The 24147-nt window shown below is 35.9% G+C and overlaps 1 protein-coding gene across 7 annotated transcripts in view; it reads left to right on the forward strand.

The window, feature by feature from the left end:
• The window catches only part of LOC114487977 (transcription factor SOX-6-like), a 317754-nt gene that overhangs the window by 155358 nt on the left and 138249 nt on the right, over positions 1 to 24147 (forward strand). The gene's annotated exons all lie outside the window — the stretch shown is intronic.

The following is a 24147-nucleotide window of genomic DNA, read 5'->3' on the forward strand; positions in this document are numbered from 1 at the left end:
AATGCCATGCCATTTATATTGCCAGATAATCTTGAGGTTTGCTGGTATCCCTCATGATCAATCACTTATTCTGCCTGTGTAGTTAATGGTGCATTTGTGCAAATGGTATGTATTTTATTTGCTGGCCACAAGATAACAAAGGCCCAATTGTTTTTTATGGTGAAGAGATAAAGATTTTACTTGCCCAATTAGGAAGGTAATTTACAAGTCTGGCCTCTCAAATATTAAAATGTACTTCCTATTAGGTGTGGGAGGCTCACTTCATATTTTATTGCTCATTTTCTAAAAAGTAAATAATAAAAAATTGAGCATGTATCTTGGGTATCTTTGGCATATAATGCCTGACACAGATAGTACATGAAGAGTCTCATTCTCTTTACATTGTGAACATGATGACTGCCAAAGTATTCTAGCATGCATTATTTGTAACTCTCAAGATCTTTTAATTTTAATAATACAATGTATTAAAAGGTAGGATATTAAAAGATAGCTTGTATGAATAGGATATCTTCATCTAAAATTATCTGGATACTTTTGAACTGATCGGTATAGAAGCAGTTTGTATTTTTCTGTATGAATATTATATTTCATACCATTCCCTCTATGTGAAATACTTCTAACAAACATACTTACCTGTAGGATTTCTTTCCATCTTTTAAGGCCCCACTCCTGTAGTCTTCAATGATCTCACTTCATTTGAACTCCCATAGTATTTTGCATTTCCCTGTTTGTACTTTTCACAATTTGTCATTTTAGTAGTTTCTGTGGACAGTCCTTAGCTTCTGATCAAAAATGGGTTTTTGGGGTAAGGATATCAAGTCAAATCCATCTTAAATAACTTACATGACCATATAGTACCTACTATTCAATAAGCACTCGGTATATAATTGTTGAGTTAATTAAAAATTCTCAAAATCTCCACACTCTCAATCCTTTTCATAAATTACCTAATATGCATTGCTCTTCTTACATTTAGCTTGTCTTATATGTGTTGATTCCTTTTACTGCTTCCATGTTATCCTGAGAGTTAGGGAATAAGTAGTTTCTTGACTTTGCAAATGAGCTGAATAAAACATTAAAAAATGTGAAGTTAGTTATTTATTGTCAGACCCTGAGCAAACTCTGGAGCATGTGATGAGGTAGGGAAAGAACTGACGCGTCACCCTCACCATTACTGCCCATGTTTCTTCTGTCCCACTTTGGAGTGGGGACAATGCCATGTTTCGTTGTATCATCGCCAGTACAGTAGTTTGCTCATAATCTGTGATCTAAACATATGCATAAAATGAATGTGTGAATGAATTTGACATCAATGAATATTGCCTTTGATGCTTCAGCCACTCTTTGCCCTTCCATTCTCTCCAGGCTTTCTGTGCATTTATGCTTTCCTTCCGTTTTCTCATATAAAGTCCTTCTTTCACGAAAGCATTCGATGATAAAATTCAACCCAAGATACAAATGGACAATAATAGTTTAATATGCTGTTCTTTTGTAGCATATGCATTTAAAAATGTAGACATCTTTTCAAATAAAAATTACAATAAATGAGTTAAGTTATATGGGACCTACGTTTAAAATAAAGGTTTACTTGACCTCATAAAGAAACATGTTTATACCTGGGCTCCAAAGCAGTGTTTGTAGTGCTTGGGGACCCATGAATAGAAATGTTTAGAGACAGTAGCTGAAGATAGGCCTCTATAAATCTTTGCAAGTGTTCTAAGAATTTAAACTTAACAATAGCTAAGGATAGAAAAAAGGATAGGAAGAGTACTTTGGGATAGCTGGCTCTGAAGTGAGGGAATGGAACTAAAGTTATCAAAAGAAAAATTCTTTTTTTCTCACTTGTCTTAAGAATGGCTAGAATCATAGTTTTTGTTCCTCTTTTGGGACTGCTAGAAACAATTCAGAGAAATCTTGGATGTGCAACTACTATTACGCTGAAGAGTTTGCAGTTTTTTATTTTTTTCCCTGAAGTTACCTCCCTGTAATAATTATTGGAAAAAGAAACTCGTGAATTATTGGTAGACTGTTTACTGCATTCCCTGTCCAGCATTTTTTTTTCCTGATAAAATCACTCTTATTTTCTTTTAGGGAACAACTTTATTTCACTTTTGGTAAATGTGGTTGGGGTAAAGCTGCCATTACCTTCCCAAGTCATAGGGAGCGGGCATTCCATATGCCTGGCCACAGCGATTTGTTCAGAAATAAGCATGTTATCCAAGCCACGCCAGTGAGACTTAATCTGGGGTCTTTTCTGGAATTACTGGGAAGGAACCAGAATCATTTTACTGTGATTGCTAACTTGGGGTTTCTGATAGTCATCTTTGCCCTTGAAGGGGGAGAACCTGCTTGAGAAATGAAGAGAGACCAACTCCTAATTACATCATCATAGCACTGAATCCAGCTGTGTCGGAAGCCAGGACTTCCATTTAGGTAGAGCCAATAAATTATTTTGGTATAGCTACTTCGAGTTGGTTTTTATCACTTAAAACTAAAAGTGTTCTAACAAATGCAACCAGAATTGTACAACTGACGCAGAACTCATATGTTAGATAGATATATGTGATTTGGAGAAATATTTTGATATCCATTGTCTCATCCAGTATGTGCAATTTATTTATTTAACTTCCATGAGTGTGAATGAGCATGGGTGATATGATGAAAGTCGTTTAAACACGAATAGTTGGTACTGAAATAATTTTAGTATTGTCAAAGAATAAAGTGCAAATGAAGTGGTATAGCTAGATAAGTTCCAGACTTTCAGTTTATATTGTTTTGAAAATAGAATAAGTTTATGGATTTTTTATAGGTTAAAAAATAGTTTTGCTTTTTCCTAAATAAAAGAAGTTGAAATTTGTTTATATTTTAAATATTCACTTGTCTATTGCAGTTAGATGCAGAACTCGGGCAGGAGTTGGAGCGAGTACATTACCTATGCTCTGAAGAAATATCCTTTGCTTGTTACATTTTCATATGTTAATCCTATTCCTTAATATATAATTCTATTTAAGATCAACTTTAATGGATTTACTCCAAATTAGAGATCTTCTCACTCGTTTGGAAATCACAAAACAGAAATGGATATTGTAGTACAAATTTTGCTGTTTTCTTAGAAAAAAAAATCTGAATTTGGAAGAAAATTTATCCTCCAAATATAGTTATGCGAATTCTACTTGACTTTGGTAAATCACATTTAACTGGGCAGTGTTTTAAATTTATATTTGTTACATAGCCTTTTAGGAGGTCTTCACTTTACCTGTCTTTCACATTGTTTGAAATATGTATGTAAAGAGTAGGTTGATATTTGATCATCTCTCTTAGAAACATGCTGGACCATTTTATAGTATGATTTTATTCCTTAGGAAAAAAAACCCCATTAAAATAAGGTTCTTGGTCTTCTTTTTTCCCCCCTGCCACTCAAGGATGCATATTCCCAATCAAATTTGGTCTTTCTACTTGACAAACCTTAAGTGCCAAGGTCCTAAGTTGGTACTGTTTTCTCCCTAATTCTTATAGATTACAGATGTGTCCCTCAGATTTAAAAGCCTCAGATCTAAGTCCCTTGGGTATTGATTTTCTCATTAGGAAATTATCACGTTCAGAAGTTAGGATGCTAACTAGTTCATGAAAGTAAGGCCTTCATTAGAACCATTTTAAGATCAAGCCAAAGTTTCAGAAGCTTTAACCTTTAAGAATTCATGCTGACAATCGCATATTTGGAATGGCATGTGCACTTAGTTATATGGGTGGATTTCTCAGAGGTAGTGGATTTTGAAGTTTTATTATCTGTTATTATGTAGGATTTCCCCTTTCCTCTAATGACCTCCAAGTTTGCAGCCCATACCAAATAAAATTTAAAATGGATAAAATTTCCAGGAAGATCCTGTTTCTAATAGCCATTCCTTTCTTCTTATTATAAACTTTCTATGTGCTCATTTCTCTTTCTTTTCAGTCACTCATTGTCTATTTATTTCCCCTACCCAAACCTGCTCACAGGATAGTATACTGTAGTGGTCACATACACCTTGATTATTATTATTATTATTATTATTACTTGGTTAAATTTAAAAATCACATTTATGTTAAAACAACAAGGAAAAAAGATAAGGTCTCATACACAATTTCACAATTTGTCATCTGTTTTTATTTGTATCTGCTTATTTTCAGTCCTCATCCATATTAAGAAAATAATTTAACATAACTGTAATCAGAGCATAGATGTCATTCTGTGTTCTTTGTTTTTCATTTAATGTTATATAATAAACGATTCCCAACCACAAAGAGCTTGCCACGACCCATACAGACACTTAGGGAAGCCCTGGTGTGTCTTACCTTCTTTGTGTAAGAACTGCCGTTAGTCTTCCTCCTGGTCTTGAGATACTGCATTCACAGTTAGCCTGAAGCTCTTACAGAGGGAAGGCATCCTTTCTCTCTTTTGTGGGAATGCATCATAACATCTCACCAATAACTATGAAGTTTTCTGTAGGTTTCTGCTGCATCTCTGGCATCTACTGAGATGTTCATAGAATTTTTCTTCTTTAATCTGTGAATATGTGGTGTTATTGGCAGATTTTCTGAACCATCTAGCATTATGAGGATTAAAACCTACTTATTCTTGATGGATTTTCATTTACACTATAGATTAATATTTAATGGAGTCTTGCATTTGTGTTCATAAACAAGATGTCTTTAATTTTTATAATATCTTTATTTTGTTTTGGAACCAGGTATATTCTGGCTTTATAAAATGAGTTGGACGTCATATACATCTTAGTGTGAAAGGAACAAATGGTGTTACCTCCCCTAGAGGCATTTAAGTTTAAATTATAACTAGGAGGAAAAATATTTTTATCCTTAAAACATTTTGAAACATCAGCCTAAGATAGCTGTTTTTTGGTGGGGAGGGTTGTGAGCTGGTGGGGGATGTTACGGATAGAGAAAACGCTGGTGCAGCACGGAGGTTGCTGCTCTAGTCTGTGTCATAGCAGCGCAATTACTTTGGTGTTTATCTCTGAATATATTTTGGCAGACCTGTGGTGTGATCACTGGGATTAAGAGGAGAGCAGGTTGATGACATTGGTTAGGAAAGATACTATCAGAGAAGGCATCAACTGAACATTGAAAAAGGCTCCTGAACCAAAATTGGAGCTGAACATGAACTGAGATTTAAATACATTCCAATTAGTCTGTTTATGTCCCTAATGCCCTTTAAAAGGCAAAGTGATAGAGCTTCTCTTTCAGGCTCCACAATTACCCATTGGTTGCATTAAGCCATTAATGACATTGTTCTTCCTCCAGGTTTCTCCTTGGCGTTAATTTTAGTAAGATTTTTATCTCTATAAAAAAGTCTGAGAAGTTAGGTGTGGCTCCACACATAATTTGAGCTATGTTTCATCTCATTTTATCCTATAAAAATAGTTCAACCAAATGTTAGAAACTCGTAAGTTTGGGCTTCCTGAATATCTGTTATGACTACGGATGCAATTTCTTACAACAGAGGTGCTTACTTTCTTCTATCCGTATCTATTCTTCTAAATGTATCACAATTTAATTAAACACAGAGCTTTTGAGCACCTACTGTGTACCAGGTACTAGATATTCAAAGACCGTGCTCTTAAGGAGTTCGAGCTTTGTTTTTTCATCCTTGTTCTCTAAGGCCCTTTCCTTTTCTGATATCCAGGTGCTTTTGTTTCTTTTTCTTTTTGCCTTTCTGTCAAAGCAAAGAGACTTTAAAAGGAACTTTTGAGTTAAACTGAAGCTACTTCTATTGAGAAGGATTAGTACAGCTCTCTGAACTTGGGCCTATTGTTTATTTAGAACCCAGTGTTAATGAGGGCACAATGCTTGTCTTGATTCTTATATGGGCCTATTAGCTTTGCTCTGTTCCATGGCCTTGGATCACTGCTCTAATGATTGATACTTGCTGAAGACCAGGTGAGAAGATTTGGTTGATCAAAACATTACAGAACCAGTGCAAACTGCATTCTTGCCAGGTATCATCCTTGTTTATAAAGGCAGACCATAATTTAGGGCATCACTCTTAAACAAAATTATTACTGAAATAAGCTGTAAAGGAATGTGGAAAAGTAAAAGGGACTTAAAAAGCATTTTATTATGCTATTTTTTTTTTCTGTTCTTCATTAATTGGGTAATTCTTAGGCTAGTTTTCTCCATGTCATTTAGTTTCCTTTTTAATATCTTTAGATGCAAGACTGAGCTTTGCTGGCCTTTGTTTCTTGTTCTTTGGGTGTTCGTGCCAGCTTTGGCAGCACTCATTGTCAGTGCTGGCTCAAATGAAGGAATGGCTGAAGGCTCCTTTTGGAGACCACTTCACTGGTTATTTTAATTGCTCACAGGGATAATTGTTGAGTGGTACTATATAGGATAGTATTTCCCTTGCCACAGGGGTTAGGAATTCTGTCTGGTAATCACTCCTACTCCTAATGGATGAGAGTTTCTGAGTGGAAAGACTGGTAACTGGCTCTAGGCATCTCCCTAGAACTATGTGTAGGGCCCCTGACAGATTAACTCTGGGAAATCTGTGCAGCCACCATGAATACTTTTCCTCCTTGATCTTTTGCTTCATATGGTCAGAAACAGAGAATTTGTAGAGTTTAAAATTAGCTTCTTAATCATCTTATTCTAGGACATGCTCTGTCATATAGCCCTGTGAGAGCAAAGATTTTCTTTGCTTTCCTTTTTCACTGTCAGAGATATTAGAAAAACAATAGGGATATGAGTGCTAATGGCCTGGCTTAAGGAAAAACAAGTTTTTAAAAAACATTGCTATTGTGACTATGTCTGCTGTGGTGAAGGACTGTGATATACTGTATGCTGGTATTCTGTGAAATGAAACTGTCTATACTTTCTGACATGTAGTGATGAAGAAAATTCTGGATACAGCATCCATTAGATACATCCTCAGACTTAGCTGCTTCTCTGGATGGAAGTGAGGCTTCTGAGGTACAAAGGTTTGTAGTTTTGAAACTTTTTATCAAGGAATAACTGAGTCACAGCAAGTTAGTAAACAAAAATGAATGGTGAACTTGTAAAAGTCATGTGTTATTTATTTTATTTTTTAAAATATTTATTATTATTATTTTATAAATTCATTTTATTTATTTATTTTTGGCTGCGTTGGGTCTTCGTTGCTGCACGCGGGCTTTCTCTAGTTGCAGCGAGCGGGGGCTACTCTTCATTGCAGTGCACGTGCTTCTCATTGTGGTGGCTTCTCCTGTTGAGGAGCATGGGCTCACGGAGCATGGGCTCTAGGCGCACGGGCTTCAGTAGTTGTGGCACGCAGGCTCAGTAGTTGTGGCTCACGGGCTCTAGAGTGCAGGCTCAGTAGTTGTGGTGAATGGGATTACTTGCTCTGCGGCATGTGGGATCTTCCTGAACCAGGGATTGAACCTGTGTCCCTTTCATTGGCAGCCGGATTCTTAACCACTGTGCCACCAGGGAAGTCCCAAGATTTATTTATTTTATTTTATTTATTTTTGGCTGCGTCGGGTCTTAGTTGCAGCACGTGGGATCTTTCGTTGGGGCACGCGGGCTCTTCATTGCAGAGCGCAGGCTTCTCTCCAGTTCTGGGGCTCAGGCTCCAGGGTGCGTGGGCTCTGTAGTTTGTGGCACGCGTATTTTATTTATTTTTGGCTGCGTCGGGTCTTAGTTGCAGCACGTGGGATCTTCTTTGAGGCGTGCGGGATCTTTTTCGTTGCAGCACACGGGCTTCTCTCTAGTTGTGGCATGTGGGTTTGCCTCTTCTCTAGTTGTGGCACGTGGGTTCCAGAGCGCGTGGGCTCTGTAGTTTGCGGCATGCAGGCTCTCTCGTTGAGGTGCGTGAGCTCTGTAGTTGCCGCATGCAGGCTTAATTGCCCTGCAGCATGTGAGATCAAACCCGTGTCCTCTGCATTGTAAGGCAGATTGTCTACCACTGGACCACCAGGGACGTCCCAAGGTTATGTTTTAGAATTATCTTTATAGTTGTAGTTTTTAAATTGTAAATCAATGGAAATAAGTGGGGTGGGGTTGTTTGTCAATTGTTTTGTTTTAAAAAGTTTTTGTCACTTATTGAAATAAAAATGAGATCAATTTTGAGTAGCCATCTAGACTAAATTAGTTAAAATGGAACAAAACAGAAACTTCTACTACTTTGGGAATCATCAAAATGGCCTCGACTTCTTTGCTAATACTGATTGCCTTAAAGGCCCCATTTCTTCTTCATCCTTCCTTATATCTATGATCTTTGCCATGAAACTCTAGAGTGCCCTTCCCACTCTGGATAGGGCATTCTGTCTCACCTCTTGCCTCTGGGATCCATTATGTAACTTGCTTTGGCCAATGGGATGTTAGCAAATGTGACACAAGTAGAGGCTTGTAAAAGCACTTGTGCATTTCTGTTCACACTCTTGTCCTTTTCTGTCGCCCTGAGAAGAACAAGCCTGGGCTAGTATGCCAGAGAATGAGATATATGGTGCAGAGTCGAATTACTCTAGCTGTCCTATCCAAGGCCATCCTAGATCAGCCAAAAGCCAGCCAACCGTAAGACACGTTGGTGGCCTCAGTTAAAGCCAGAAGAAGCACCCAGCTGACCTGCAAACATATGAACTAATTAAATGCTATTGTTTTAAGCCACTGAGCTTTGGGGTGGTTGAACCCACAGCATTCTTGTGGCCATAGATAATTGAAACAACCTCAGGTAACCTCTTTTTAAAAAGACTCAAATGGGCAGGGGTCACAGATGTCCTGAGTGATTTCTTGTTGTTCCAAAAACAATATACATTTCACATTGATTTCAGGAAATTCCTAGATCCAACCACTCAGTGATACTTGGGTGAGATTTGATTTAAAGTGGAAGATGTTTTCTTTGTGGGTTGATTTTAGTAACTCTGGAGATAACTCCCCACCTAGTCTATATATTCAGCAAATGTATGTTAGCCTTACAGGGCACAGAATCATTCAGTCCATCAAGAAAGACAAGGCAGAAAATGGAAGTAGTGCAAGTAATTGAGTTAAATTCATATGGTAAGAAACACAAATGCCAATATATCCATTGTCAAGAACAAATTTTGACTAGGGAACAGTGTTGCTGGGTGGAGTCAGTAAAATAGAGGGGAAGAATGAGGTTAGGAAAAGGGAAACTGGATTTTCTTTGGGCCAGTTAAAGACAACATAGTATAAAAATAAATGTTGTGATTGAAGACTGAGCTTTAAAATCTTAACTCCATTTATACTCTGCAAGTGCAACATATTAGAGTGAGAGAAAGATTGGATGAAAAGAGCAAAGAGTTAGTTTTGTTAGGGGCATGGTACTTTAATTCTTTGTGCTTTGAAATCAAATGACTATTGTTTTTTCTATTTTCAGACTCTCTATATAGTATTGCTATTTCATTCACTTTCTTTTGTGGTAGAAAGAAGTCTGCTTTTTAATGAATATATAAAAAGTAGCTGGCTGAGAATCAGAGGCTCCTAGACTGAGGCAGGGCATTACTGAACACATCTTAACAGTTATGGCCCTGCATTCATCTGGACCTGTATTCAGAGAAGGGGTGCGGCTGCATGGGGGATCTGTACTTGGTTAATTCATCATATTACTTGGAAAGGTCCTTATTATTTTGCACAGCAGTGTGGTCACCTGGCGGTAGGTCATTAGCATTTTAGTCTTCTTTTCTGCACAACAATGTACAACATGCTAATTAGAGGGCTCTGAAAGCTAAGTAACCTGTTTTAAAATCAGACATTTTAATTTGAAGCTTTAATGGCTGTTTTTATAATAACTGGCTTTATTGGGGGTAAAAGCACTTCTCATGTTCCACTAGCAAGGCAGAGTATAACAGAAGCTGACAAAATTAAAAACCTCATAATGCGACCTTTGCCTGGGATAAAAGGCTGTTTCATAACAATTTCCTTTTGTTCTTTGTTTAAGCCATTACTCTAAAAGGAGCCTCCGATTAATCTAAGTAAATGCATCATTACAGTACTAATCCATGTCCTTCTGTCAGTGTCTGTTTTAATTAAATAAGAAATGCTAGCAGAAAGATATCAGGCACAAAGCTGTGATTGGAGAAAGCAGCACTGGTTGATCAGGGAAAGATTAAAAAGGGCTTTACTGTTTTGTCCATTTGCATAGCTCCAGATGCCACAGTGTTTCAGGTTGAAAGAAAACTTACAAAAGAGTTTAACACATTTCACTCTTACAGATTTAAAATAATGGGATTTACCAATGAAATTCTAATCATCCAATTTATCACAGTTAGACATTCCAAAGCAAGGAGCAGAACAGCTTGGGGTGTGTCTTTAAAACCTTTTATGCAATGTTGTGTTGTATCTGTGAAAACATACCTGCAAAATTTGCATGTGTTTCTTCTTATTTTGGGTGAATTGATGGTGAAACCTGATTGTGGATATACAATGTGATTTTTTCCCTCTTTTTATTGTATCTTACAACTTCTACTCTAGGTTTTTTTTTTTCTGGTTTTCTGTTGTTAATATGTTAGGAATTTGGGTGCTTAATTGGTTGTTAACAATGAAAAGTAAGCTTAATAAATGTTTATAAGATGAATGTATCTAGTTAATATTGCTGTACTGATACACAGAAACTTTTCTTAGCAGTAGAGTTGCAGAATTCCCATGGTGAGGGCTTTCTCCGTATATGGGCCATTATTTGATGTAATGAAAAGAGAAAGTGTGCAACAGTGAGATTGTTAATTAATTTAGCCTAACAAGATGAAGATAAATGAAGCAAAGAACAGATTGAATGAAGCAAGGGGTCTTATTTACAATTTAAGACATTTTTATATAATGCAGATTTCACTTGATAAAAAACAAACAGACCCCACCCCAAATACCTACAAACAAAAAAGTATACTCCCTCCCACCACAATTCAACACTAAAATCCTGACCTGACTTTACAGAAAACATGTACCGTGGCTCCATATAGAAGACATTTTTACAGTGTGTAAACAGTGCTTTTCTACTGCTAAAAATTTTACACTAGTTAATCTTTAACTTCAGTATTTTATTATTCTAGCTATAGGCTGGGATGACCATAAGAATAATCATCCGGAAAACTTCGGGTTTCTTCTTCCCCATGTTATCCTGAGACATCTTGTGACGGTTATTTAATAATCATTTTATTTTAATCCTCTTTTTACCAAAGGAAGGAAGCCCAAAAGTGAGAAAAAAAAAAAAAAAAAAGGAGCTGTGAGCCTTCTTACATGTGCTTGAATCTGTAGCAATTGTGCAGAATTCTTAAATTAGCATTATTTTTTAAAGTCTTTCTTTCAGAGATTAATGAGCTTTACCCAGTATTTGACCTTTTATCATTCTTGCTTTCTGCTCAGAAGTACTTCCTTCCTTCCTACAGTAGCTAGAAAAGACCGTCTCTTATCTTATGTTACTGTAGGCAGTGGTAACAGGGCTCTCTACAAATGGTGTTATTATGGTCACTGTGTTTTTATCTCAGGGGTCAGGAACAAATCCATGCAACTGCTTCTAAGGATTTCAATAAATAGGACTTTTTATCCAGACAATCGCCTTTTATGTTACTTTTAAACAAAACTACTAGTCCATCAAGAGTTTCAAAAGAAAACAATTCTACAGAGTGCCGGTATGGCCGCACAGACCAATCATCATGGCACCCATTCTCCAGTCCTTTATTTTTCAAGTCCACAACAATAGGTTGTTGATTCAATGGACAAGACCAGAACAATTAAGTTCTCTGTTTAGCAGCAGTGCAGCATTTTAATGCCCTTCTCTAATAATGGTCTCATTATTGTTATTCTAAGACTGGGCCTCAGGAGGAGGAATATTTGCTGGAGGTACGTCATTATTTTGCAAATTTCGATTAGCTCATCATGTTGTCTGTAGTGTGAAAATCGTAGCTAATTAGGGCAGCCAGTTAGACTACCAGCTTTTGAGCTTATGAGTTAAAAGGTAGCATACTTGATAGGCCAGTGATGTGAAAAAGGTGGTAAAAAGGAGGATTAGAGCAGTTGCCTTAGTAACTCCAACTTCCATCTGTGAGGGAACAATGGACTTGTGTTTCTCCCCCACCTTGGTGTAAAAATTGGTTTTGTTTTGAAAGGACAGAGTTCTTTTTATGACAATCTGGAATTCAGCCCAACTGAGTGTAGTTTTAGTTGTTAGGAGAGACCATTGAGGATAGGAAAGATGAAAGGTCATGGTGAGCTTCAAGGACATGAAAGGTTGTTGTCTCATGTAACAATGGTAGATTGTTTTTTTTCTGATATTTCTAGCCAGCCCCTAAGTCAGGTGATGGAACAAATACCTACGGTTTAGTCAGGTGAAACAGGAAAGAGCAGGGGAAGGAAAGGAGAAAAATGGGGTAAGAGAGAGTTTGTACTTTCTTAAAGAAAAAGGGGTAACTTCAATTTGCTTTTATTAAACGAAGTGATATTTCTTTGTCACTATCTTTGAGATTCCAGTGTGCTTTGGATGGTTTGCCTCTGTGGGCCATCACATCTCTGGGAAGCTCTCCAATGTGTTAGGAAATGTGATTTAAGCTTTCTTCCTGAACTCCCAGGAGGACCAGTGATGCAATACTTAACAATAAATTTAGTTGTTGTAGCTTTCTCACATTATTGGTGTTCTTAAAAGGTTTTCCTTCAAAATGCACACTGAATAAAATGAATGATAAATATGAAAGAAATTTGTTATACCACTTTACAGGGTTTTATCATAAATCCTATGACTTCCATCACAGAAAGTTTACAGGAAACTGTTTAGAGGTTGCTGCAATAGCAACACAAATTTTTCTCTCTGTACATAAGAAAATGCCACAATTTTAAGAGCTATTGGAGGTTTTATATTACAGAGGAGGTGATAGAAAAGGATTGAATATGGTGCTGTTTCTTAAAAAACGCTCAAAACCAAATCCTCTCTCTGGATTTGAAATACCTTTATTTCAGCAAAATAAGTGACTTCTATTTTTCTTCCATATCAATATTAAAACGTTTGGTTGTGGTTGTTATGTGTGTGCTTGTGTGCAAGCTCCTGTGTGAGTGTGTGTGTATGTTTTTAGAATCGGAGAGAGTATAGGAATACTAATTTTTTAAGCAGAAAGATCATCTTTTGATGATCAAAGGAACCTTCATATTTCTCACTCTCTATTGTCCCCAAACAACCCTTGTGTAATTGAAGCTGGACTTGGTCCAGGGGGTTAGGGAGATTTTCAAATTCTCTTTTAATCCCAGGTCTTTGTTTTCTTACTTTTTCTAGCCAGCTATCCTAGCCTTTCTTTTTCTGAGAAGCTGTGTTCATTTAATTTATTGTTGGTACTTCATAGAATTGAAATAATAATATCACGAAATTCTAGGGCTTAAGGACTTTTGAGATCATCTAGTCCAATTCTTGTGTTTGAAAAATAAGAAAAGTGAGACCAGAATGTTGAAATGACTTGCCCAAGGTAACTCAGCTAGTTGAGGTAGACAAATAGATGCCGTTTGCTATACTATTTAAATATAAAAACTTGAACCAAAGGAAGAATGTAGAAACATTATAGGAACATGTTGAACTTCTTTACTGGTCTTTTTAGTTGCTGAGGGGAGATGGAATCAAGCTAACATCTGGTGTTGGGGTTACGATTAAGATCAGATTTTTAAAATAACTATTAAAGTTCCATTTTAAATAAATGAAACTTTTTCCTGACAATATCCCACCCCCCGCCAACACACACACACTAAATCCCCGGCATAACTGGGGAGAGATGTACCCTAAAGTACTAGCATAGCACTCAGAATCAGCAGACTTTGTCGATCCAGGCACTGTGTGAAATACTTTCATACACGTTGTTACAATTTAGAATTGAAACACTTTTTCTTTCCACTGTGGCAAATTAGTTAACCATTCTGTTTCTTAGTTTTTGCAACTGTAGGAAGGGACTTGATGTTATTCAACTTCATTAGCTGTGTGAGACATAAAAATCAGTGTATGATTGAAAAATGCAGTATACATTTGACAGATATTATAAGAGTGTAAATTTGTGCTTTATCCAAACAGATATCCTGAGGAAAATATGAACCATAATATTTAGATCAAAGAATATGACATATGTTATTTTTGGAACAGTTTAGAACATATTTAGAAAAATTGGACTATAGAGGATAAAATAAAAGAGGATAAAATAAAATAATCTGTTATTTCACCTTATTATTTCATAATTTAAAAATGTACTCCTAGTAACATTTTGGTATATTTCATTTCAGTCTTTTATCTATGTGTGTATGAGAAGAAAGAACATGTCTAGCTTGTTTACTGCCCTCTCTTCAGTGCCCAGAACAGTATGTGGCACTTGAAAAACAGTTGTTGGGTAAATTTTTTAAAAAAGCAAAATTGCATCATACTATAGATACATTTTTGTATTTAATAAATAATTTTATTGGATTTTATTGGATTTTCCCATGTCTTCAAAAATATGATTTTTAATGACTATATCATATACCATCATATGGTTGTACCACAATTTGTTTTACCATTAAGTTATCAATTTCCAACTTTTCACTATTATAATGTGAAGGTTGATATCTTCCACTTATTATTAAAGTGGTAAAATTTAAAAATTGATGATAAAAGTCCTTTATGATCATAGAACCCCACCAAACCCCATCACCTCTTTCAAGTCTTAGCTTAGATGTCATATTCTCAGTTGAGGTCTACTTTGACCACCCTATTTTAAAATTGTAACCTTCCAAACATTCCTCATCTCCCTAATGCAGGTCTATTTGTTTCCATAGCCTTTATCAACTTTTAACATACTATATAATTTGCATGTCTGTTAAATTTATTTGCCATTTTCTCCTTTTATTTCCTATAATATAAGCTCTAGATAGTGGAGAATTTTTGACTGTTTTTGTCAGTTATATTCCCCAGTGTCTTGCACAGTGTCTGGAATATAGTAGTGTGCAACAATATTTGTTGAATGCATTTATTGAAACTTGAAAAGATGGAAGTGTCTATTTTTTAAAGTCAAGAATCAATCTCTTTCTTTTTTCACATGGGCAGCTCTCATCAACTTATTTGTGCACTGGCCAAGGACTTCTGTTTTCTCGATTTTCATTTGTACACATTATTCAGTTAAATTAAATCATAGCACTTGATTGAATCTTGGATAGGCCATGTTGGATACAGACTAAATGTCTTGCAACAAATGCTCCAAGCTCCTGCCACTTGAAGTCACTCTGAACGCTAGCTTTAGGGAGATGGTTCTGATTGAGAAATGTCACCAGTGTCATGCCAAATGATCTTTTTCCTTGTCTAGAAGTCCTTTTGGTAAGACTCTTAAGGTTTAGGTCTGACCTGGGCAAACTCAGGTTAACCTGATTACTTACATTTTGGGATGATTTTACCTTATTCTGCTCCTAACTGATATTGGTCCTATTCTTGAAATTGTCTTAGGAAAGACGTTTAACAAACTCCTGTTTATTTCTTTCACTGTATATGGTTTATACTTTCCTTTAAATATAATATAAAACAAAAAAATCACCATTTTATGTCCTTTGTGGATAAGTGTTAATTATACTCTTTATATAATAGCAATTTATATAGCTACAATAATCCCATAAATTTACATGATCTTTATAGTTTTAAAGAGCTTTAATAAATATGATCTTGTTTAATTATCAAAATAATCTTAGATGCACAGGGCATGTTTGTTACACCCATTTAGGGACCAAGGCACAGGAAAGTTCAGAGACCTTAATCTAGATCATAAATCTAGAAAGTGGTAAAGAGGCCACTAGAATCCAAGTCTTCTGAGTTCTACTAGTCCAGTACTATTTTTCTTTTAATCATTTTACCTTCTCTCCAGGTTGAATAATCATTATTTTGTTGACGTTTCTTAATAGATTTCATGAAAATAAAAACAAATGATTAGAATTACACATTTTTTCGCTTTATTTTACCTGCTTTACTATTCCAATTCTCAAGGACTTTCCTCTTTTTCCATAGTCATTGTCTTTTCCCTTATTCTGACTATTTACATGGGCTTTTGTAACAATTCGTGAAACCACAGGCTGCTATGTCTGTCTTTTCATCTTTTAGCTAGTTGTTCATTTCACACCTCTAGATAAGACTAAGCAAATTCTGTTGATTGTAATAGGTATCGGGCAGACTGATAGGGGTCCACTGGGATGCAAACAGCCTTGGGAGAAAGTTAATGTAGTAGACAGTACATTAGGTAAAAGATTGGACAATGCACACTAACAAGTGTAGTTCATGTATATAGAAGAGAGGTATAAAACAGGAGATAAAAGTGTTTCATAAAGCAGACAAAGCAAGAAAAGTCTGGGAGCAAGTGGTAAGATATTTAGGAAGCTAGGCCACAGTATGGCCATAGACGTCAAGTGGAGTTAAAGGACAGATTCCAGTTTCTGAGTAGTCTGCAAGTGAAAGGTTATCAAATTCACAGAAGGGTCATGGTCTTAGATGGACTCGTGCACTCAGGTATAGGAAAACAAGTAGAATCCTAGTATTGGAATCAAAACAAAAAGTCAGGGTCAAACTAGCAGCAAGAGTAATTAATGTCATTCTTAGTCCCAGGGGATTGTGTTGGAGCCTCTTTAGGATGAGATAAGAAACAGTCCTAGAGCGGTGGCTCTCAAATTTTTAATGTACATAAGAGTCACCTGGGGTGCTTTGGATTTCTGAAGTGGGGCCCAGGTGCCTGCATTTTTAACAAGAGCTCCACATTTTTCTGATGCAAGTTTCTACTGATCACATTTGGAGAAAATCTCCATAAAGCCTGAGGTGACACCTATAGTAGGATAAGGGACCACGTAATCACAAATCTTGAGAAAGGAGGCATTTAGAGGTTGAAAGTCAGACCTTCCTACTAAAAGAAAAATGTATCTGTTTTTCTCAGAGCTGATTTGTATTTATTTGCATGTCAGAAGGCAGGAAACATGGGCTGATATGTACTCGGCTGGTGTGTTGTAAGCCTATTATGTTTTTCTCCTTATGTATATTGTATATGGAGTGCTTTTGTAATATCCAACATAAAGATTTGTACATTTTAGTGTTAAAAATAAGTAAGGCTGATTGTTCTTTTGTGCCTAATCTAAACTGTCTCTCATTTTTGCTTTCCATTTGTTATCTGCATAATTGAATTTCCCCTTTTCCTTCCCACGTCATAAATTGATTAGCATGAGTTGAGCAGACTGCTGTAATGCTAAGGGTTAACCAGAAGAGAATTACAAATGAACTATCTAGAAAGTTGATTATTAATCCAGCTAGAGAAGAAATATGCTTTTACTTAGCAAGAATGAGTATCCGAAGAGCTGATAATATTGTTCAGGCAGTGAGGTGGAATGGCAGAGCTTGGTAAGTAAAACAAAACTTGGGATTAATCTTTTATATCAGTTTTTTAAAATGCCTAGAATGTTGATATATTTAAACAGCTAAATCTAATATGAATTTACAAGTTGCCGGAACAAATCTAAAAAGTTCCAAATGTGTTTGTTAATGAGATCCCCACATAGACTATCAGTAAAAGTTAACTGAAAAGTATTTACGTAAGTAGATAAATATATTTAATTTTGAATATTTATAAAAATATTTGATTAGATTTGTGATTAAGAACCAGGAAGTGGGCATGGAGGAACGATTTCTATAGCAATCTAAGTCCAAACCTCTAACTGAAGAATATTGAGTGACATGTTGTTGTTTTTTCACAAGAGCAAGTTCTGGATTCTTAGATATGAAAATGAAAATATAATTTAAAATATAATATTTGCATAAAGATTCAGTGAGATATTTTTCAGATTTCTAGGTGACAAAAATTGTCATAAGTTCTCTTATTTTCTGTGTCCTAGTACTCATTTCATCCTGATGTTTAATTTAAGGCCCTTTCTAAAGACAGCTTTTATTGTATTTGTGAATTGGAAGGAAAGAGAAATGAGAGGATCTGTGCTATTTGTACAAAGAAAATTAAGTGAAAAGATATGATTTTAATAATGTTCTTCCATCAAAGACTGCTCCTCCTGTTGTAGAAGAAATTTGATGTCAATATTCAATTCTATAAGATTGAATTTTTCCATAAATTACTTGATATTACAAAAATGAGCCTTTTAAACATAGTATGGACCATACTGAATATTATTGCAGCTTTATGCAATAATAAATCATTCCAGTGTAGCATTATACTTAGAAGTTAGTAAACTTATTAAAATCGTGCACCATGAAATGCAGAATTTTAACCTTTTCTTTAAAGGTATTTCTTTAGTGGCAATAAAAAGGCCTCAAATTAACATTTTGTTATTTAATGCTTACATGAGCACAAAAAGAGTGTGTTTTTAAAAAACTATAAATATTGGAAGTATATGTTATATGTGTGCATGTGTTTGTGAATATATATATATATATTCAAAATACCAGAGCACCATTTGGCCATATACACTCAGCTTTTGTTAAGTTCTAATGTTCTGGCTCATATTTAGGACTGGGAATGTAAACTATAGTAAGTGAAATAATAAAGACAGTAGTTAAAATTTATTGAGCTCTTGTGTGCTAAATGCTATGTTAAATGCTTTATCTCATTTAATCCTCATATTAACTCTGGTTGTTGGAAAGCTACAAGGATTATAGTGTATGCTAAAACAAAGGGTAAACTAATTAAAGAGCCTTTAACATCTGATGCTAAAAGTCTAGAAAATAAAGGCCCGTGAAACGAAGTGTGTAAGAGGGGAGATCCCTAAATTCTGTGCGCTTGTCTTTCTCAAAATTAAGAAGATTTAATATGAGCCTGGGAAAGAAAAATAGAAGGAAATGAGCCAGTGATTCTTAGCAATCATTAATTCTTTTAAAAAATTTTTATTTGAAAATTTTAGTCATACAAAAATGTATGAAGAATAGGTTAAAACACCTATATAGTTATAAGAAATGAAACATTACTAATACAGTCAAAGCCTCCTGTGAAGCATTCTTCAAATTTGAAGCATTCTTCAAATTCAAGGTAAGTATTCTCTTGAATTTGGTGTTTATCATTCCCATGCTTTTCTTTATACTTACACTTAAATTCCATATTCATTATATATAGAGGGAAAACTCTACTTACCATTCTCTGAGATCTAAGAAAGACCTTTTCTTGGCTTCCTGTTACACTTTAATTAAAACAAAATCCTTAACATAATCTGCAAAGCCCCGGCCCTGTAAAATGTGGCCCTTGCATTATCAGGCTCAGCTCTTGCCTTTCTCCTAATGGCTCTTTCTGGAATAGCTTCTATACTGATCTACACCCTCCAAGTTTTTTCCTGCTCTGAGGTCTTCATGTTATGCTGTCTTCTCAACTGGAATACACTTCTCCCCACTCTTCTTCAGAATGATTCCTACTCATCCTTCAGATCTCTGTTTAAATGTCATTTCTTCAGAGAAGCCTTCCCTGATCCTTCCAATTCAAATCTTGTTTGCCTGAAGAGATCTTGCTTCCCACCCTTCAATAAGAGCAGATATTTCAATTTTAAGTTGTGTATTTATTTGTGTGATTTTTGTTTAATGTCTTTCCTTCACTCTGGACTCACTTGGTTTATTCTCAGATGTTTTCCCTAGTATTTAGCAACATGTTCTTGTACATTACAGGCATTCAATAAATATTTGTTATCAGGGAGAGGAATGTAGTGAATGAGAAAGAAGAAGAAAGAGAGATTGAGAGAAAGAAAACTACATATTAATGGAGTCTGTGGCTTAGTTTGTATATACTGTTTAGATTAAATTATGCAACTTGAATCTAGCTAAGATTGGGGTGAGGGAGGTGGTAGGGACCTTGTTTGTTTCTTACAGTCTAGCTGCAGAACGGATTTATCCATTGTTGCTTTTTGTTTTTCAGTGCAATCTTTGACTTTTGTGTTCTCATTCTGGGAACTCTGCATTCCTGAACTGAGCTTTCAAATTGTAAACTTATAGAGCAGTCCCAGTGTCTATAATCTTAATGTGGAGACACTATAATGGGCTCTAAAAATCTGGAAATTTGTTTTTTTTATGAATTTATTTATTTATTTATTTTTGGCTGTTTTGGGTCTTCATTGCTGTGCATGGACTTTCTCTACTTGTGGTGATGGGGGCCTACTCTTTGTTGTGGTGCATGGGCTTCTCATTGCGGTGGCTTCTCTTGTTGTGGAGCACGGGCTCTAGGTGTGTGGGCTTCAGTAGTTGTGGTGCACGGGCCTAGTTGCTCCACGGCATCCCGGACCAGGGCTCGAACCTGTGTCCCCTGCACTGGCAGGCAGATTCTTAACCACTGTGCCACCAGGGAAGCCCAAAAATCTGGAAAAATTTTGGACACACATTTGAGGAAATACACATGGTACTTTTGCATAAGAAAGCCATGAGGCCACTTATAAGAGTTTTGAGGTGGGTAACTATAACTAAAACTGTGTCCCCTGCACTGGCAGGCAGATTCTTAACCACTGTGCCACCAGGGAAGCCCAAAAATCTGGAAAAAATTTTGGACACACATTTGAGGAAATACACATGGTACTTTTGCATAAGAAAGCCATGAGGCCACTTATAAGAGTTTTGAGGTGGGTAACTATAACTAAAATATTCATAGTGGTGAAGGTTGCTGTAATATTGGTAGGCAGTTTCATTTTTTTAGGGGAATATAGAAAAGGTTATAAGAAAGGAAAAAAGAAAATGAAATCAGTCTGAGAGGAGGGCTAGGGTTTTCAAAATGTCAGAATATACTTATGTTGTACTCTATGTAAATCTTTGCTGGCATTTGTAATTAAAGTCCAAGGCCAAAAGATTATGCTGAAACATTGGTTTTGTTGTTTTTTCTTTTTGGTTGTTGGTTTGGAAAAAGGAGATAAAAAAGAGAATTTAATTAAAATGTTTTAGGGTTAAAGGAGGGGGTTTGTAGGTGTCTCTTTGTGGTCACAGAAGGCGCCGTTATTGTTAATAATATTGTACCTTACATTTTTATTACTCCTTATATTTTTAAATGAGCTTTTTCATATATTATACATTTCTTATATTAACTCTGTTAGATAGTTAAAGCGGGGGTCTTATGATCTTCATTTTATAACTAGGAAAACTGGGAACAGCAATCAGACAGAAGCCAGGACTAAGACTTAAAAAAAAAATTCCTAGGTATAGTTTTGTAGACAAGACTAATATTCACTCTACTTCTGCCCCTCCAAAAAAGATTGGAGGGTATAATTAGGTTCTTTTAAAGACCAGGATGATTAGGTGGATGTCCTTTGTAGGTTTTCTAGGCTTAAACGTTTTATTTTTTCTAATTTCCTAAAGTTGCAATGTAGTTAACCATCTCCAGCAAATAGAACTGAGAAGGTTAAATGCATATAGTTAACAGATACACTGCAAAGCCTATTCTAAGTTAAGGCTTATCGGATGCAGTTTAACGGGCCCAGTCCTTGCCTGATATCTTAGAGCTCCAAGAATAAGGAGAAATAGGCATGAATTTATAAGAATGAAATATCATAAAATTTGGAGTAAATAAACTGTAGCTTAAATAAAAACGTGATAAATCAAGCAGAGGGTACAAGCCCCTTGGATGGAAACCCAAGTCACATGGACTGAGGATGGACACCTTTTGGTACTCATTTAAAATATTGTTTTTAAAAGAAAAGTTGAAGGCATTGTGTATGTTGCATACATACATGTGTGCAGGCAAATGGAGGGGTATTTCTTTGAGAACAAAGAAATGCCAAGAGGTATTTGTAGTGATTAGCCAAGAAGGCTGTTTGCTGCATTTAAGATAAAAGCCAAATCTTGTATTTTTCAATTGGACAAATATCCTGGTTGCAGAGAAATTCAGTTTTTCACTCTTTCTGGGCCAGTAGGCACTAGATTCCCTCAGGTTAAAAGAAACAGGCATATTGACTCTGAAGAATAGAAGTCTTATGAGAATCTGATAGCTATCCTGAGATGGCTAAATTGCTGCTATAGGGAAAGAGGGTGAACTGTGGAGGGCCAAACCCAAGTTAGCAGGTGAAAGTCACAGGGAGCCAGAATCACAGGAACAGCAGAAGAAACGCTTTGTAACAGCTAGAGTTGTCCAAAAATGGAATGAACTTCTTTGTGGATGTAGTGAAGGCCTTGTTACTAGGAGGAATTAGGGAGGAAGATTAAAGTGTTGGGTTATAACAAGTTGTTTCAGTCTTGAAGTTTATAAGAAGATATCCTCTATGTGTTAACTGTTAAGACAAGTATGTGAGTCAACATAACAAAGATATAGTCTTATGTGAAGACAAGGATCAATGTCATGAAGGCCAGGTTTACTTTCTGGGTTGCTCAGCCATACCTACTCTAGTATGTCAATTAAAAAATTGGTGGATTTTTATCTGTAGGCAGCCATTTGATGCCTGGAATTATCCCAAGTAAGACCTTTAGTCTTCACCAGTTATTTCCAAATCTCAGAAGAACTGGTGTAAGAAAATGGAATTGTATTATAAGGGGGAAAAGAGAAATCAGTTAGTTTCTCCACTGGGTCCAGATCTGGAGAAGAAGAATTTAATATGATTTAGAGAGAACAGATTTAAAAATAACACTAAATTCACTTAATTATCTTTAAAGGCTCCTGAGCTGTGGTACACTAATAAGATAAATGATCACATTTTTAAGCACCTTAGAGATTTTCTGTTATTTCAGTTTCTCCTTATTCAGGTAATACTTTCATTTCAACAATTAAAAATATTTTAAAATTACACAAGTAATACACAAATACATTCTTGCTGTAGAGTAGTGCCTGGTATATAGCAGGCTATCATTAGATATTACTTGAATGAATAATTATTGAAAAAAAACAAAGGGAATTTTCCTTAATGTCTCTCCCCACCCTGAATTCTATTTCTCTCCCCGAACATATTTACTATTTTCAATCTGGTTTATATCCTTCCAGACCTCTTTCTGTATAATAATATACATATATACACAATTATATAGAAATAGACAGTTTTGTTTTGTGTGAGGGTAACACTCTCCCCTTTTACAGATATTGCTTTATACGTTACATGTGCTTTTTTTTTAATTAAAATTCTGACTTAGACCTTTGTCATTTTAAATAGCTTCACTTTATTTTCTTCTATGTAGTATTTTATACTGTGTATATATCACTGATATAATGATAGATATCTAGGTTAGTTACAATTTAAGTATTCTTAGTTGAAATTTTAGGTATTTAAAACTTAGGGGATGGCAAAATGTGACTATATTCTTTTAAAATACATAAAATGGGCATAGGAAGTTTCTACCTGATGGGATTATGAGAATTAGGGACACTGAAAGCAAAAGATTAGAATGTGTAAAGGCATAGAAGAGTGAAAAAGCATGAGATCATTTACTCCTTCATTAAGGCGACACAAGAAGTCAGAGGATAATTGGTAGTGAGAAAAGGCCACTTTTATCCATTTAAAAATTGAGTGGGATAATGATTATAAACTCTGGACAAAACACGAAAAACAACTGTTTGAAGATACTGGAGAGCAATCCAAAGCAGGCTAAATCTTGAGAGGAGATGACATTAGGAAGAAGGGATACTAGGTAAGTTTGTCATTTTCAAGGTTTCCAGTATGAGGGCAGGGCTGAGTTTATAGAACTCCAGTAGAAAAATCAGCAGTCTTTCTGGTCTGGAGAACCAGGAGAGCAGACTTTGAGGCAACCACAACTCCTGGGAAGTGAGGAGGTAATCCTGGAAAAGAAAGAGTCACAGAAAGTCCCAAATTCTATGTATAAACTTTGCTCCAATCTCTGACTGATCCCCAAACTATGCATGCTCAGAACAGGCTTTAAGCAGCCCAGATAAGGCTAAAAGAACTAAACAGATATTTGAGCTGCTGCCCACTGCAGGTGAGACAGAATATGCAGTTTGAGTCTAAGCAAGTAAGCTATTTGCTAAAACAAACAAACAAAAAAGTGATACTCTTTAGAGCACTATAAAGGAATCCAGAGACTCCATGACATAATGGTCATGATGTCTGAGATACAACTCCAAATTACTCAACAAATGAAGAATCAGGCAAATGTGAAAAAATAGGGTATTTCAGCAGAGAGATAGAAATTACTAAAAGAACCAAATGGGAACTTAAAACTGAAAGATAGGGCTTCCCTGGTGGCGCAGTGGTTGAGAGTCCGCCTGCCGATGCAGGGGACACGGGTTTGTGCCCTGGTCCGGGAGT

Source organism: Physeter macrocephalus, chromosome 16 (genome assembly GCF_002837175.3).
Source record: "Physeter macrocephalus isolate SW-GA chromosome 16, ASM283717v5, whole genome shotgun sequence".
NCBI lineage: Eukaryota > Metazoa > Chordata > Mammalia > Artiodactyla > Physeteridae > Physeter > Physeter macrocephalus.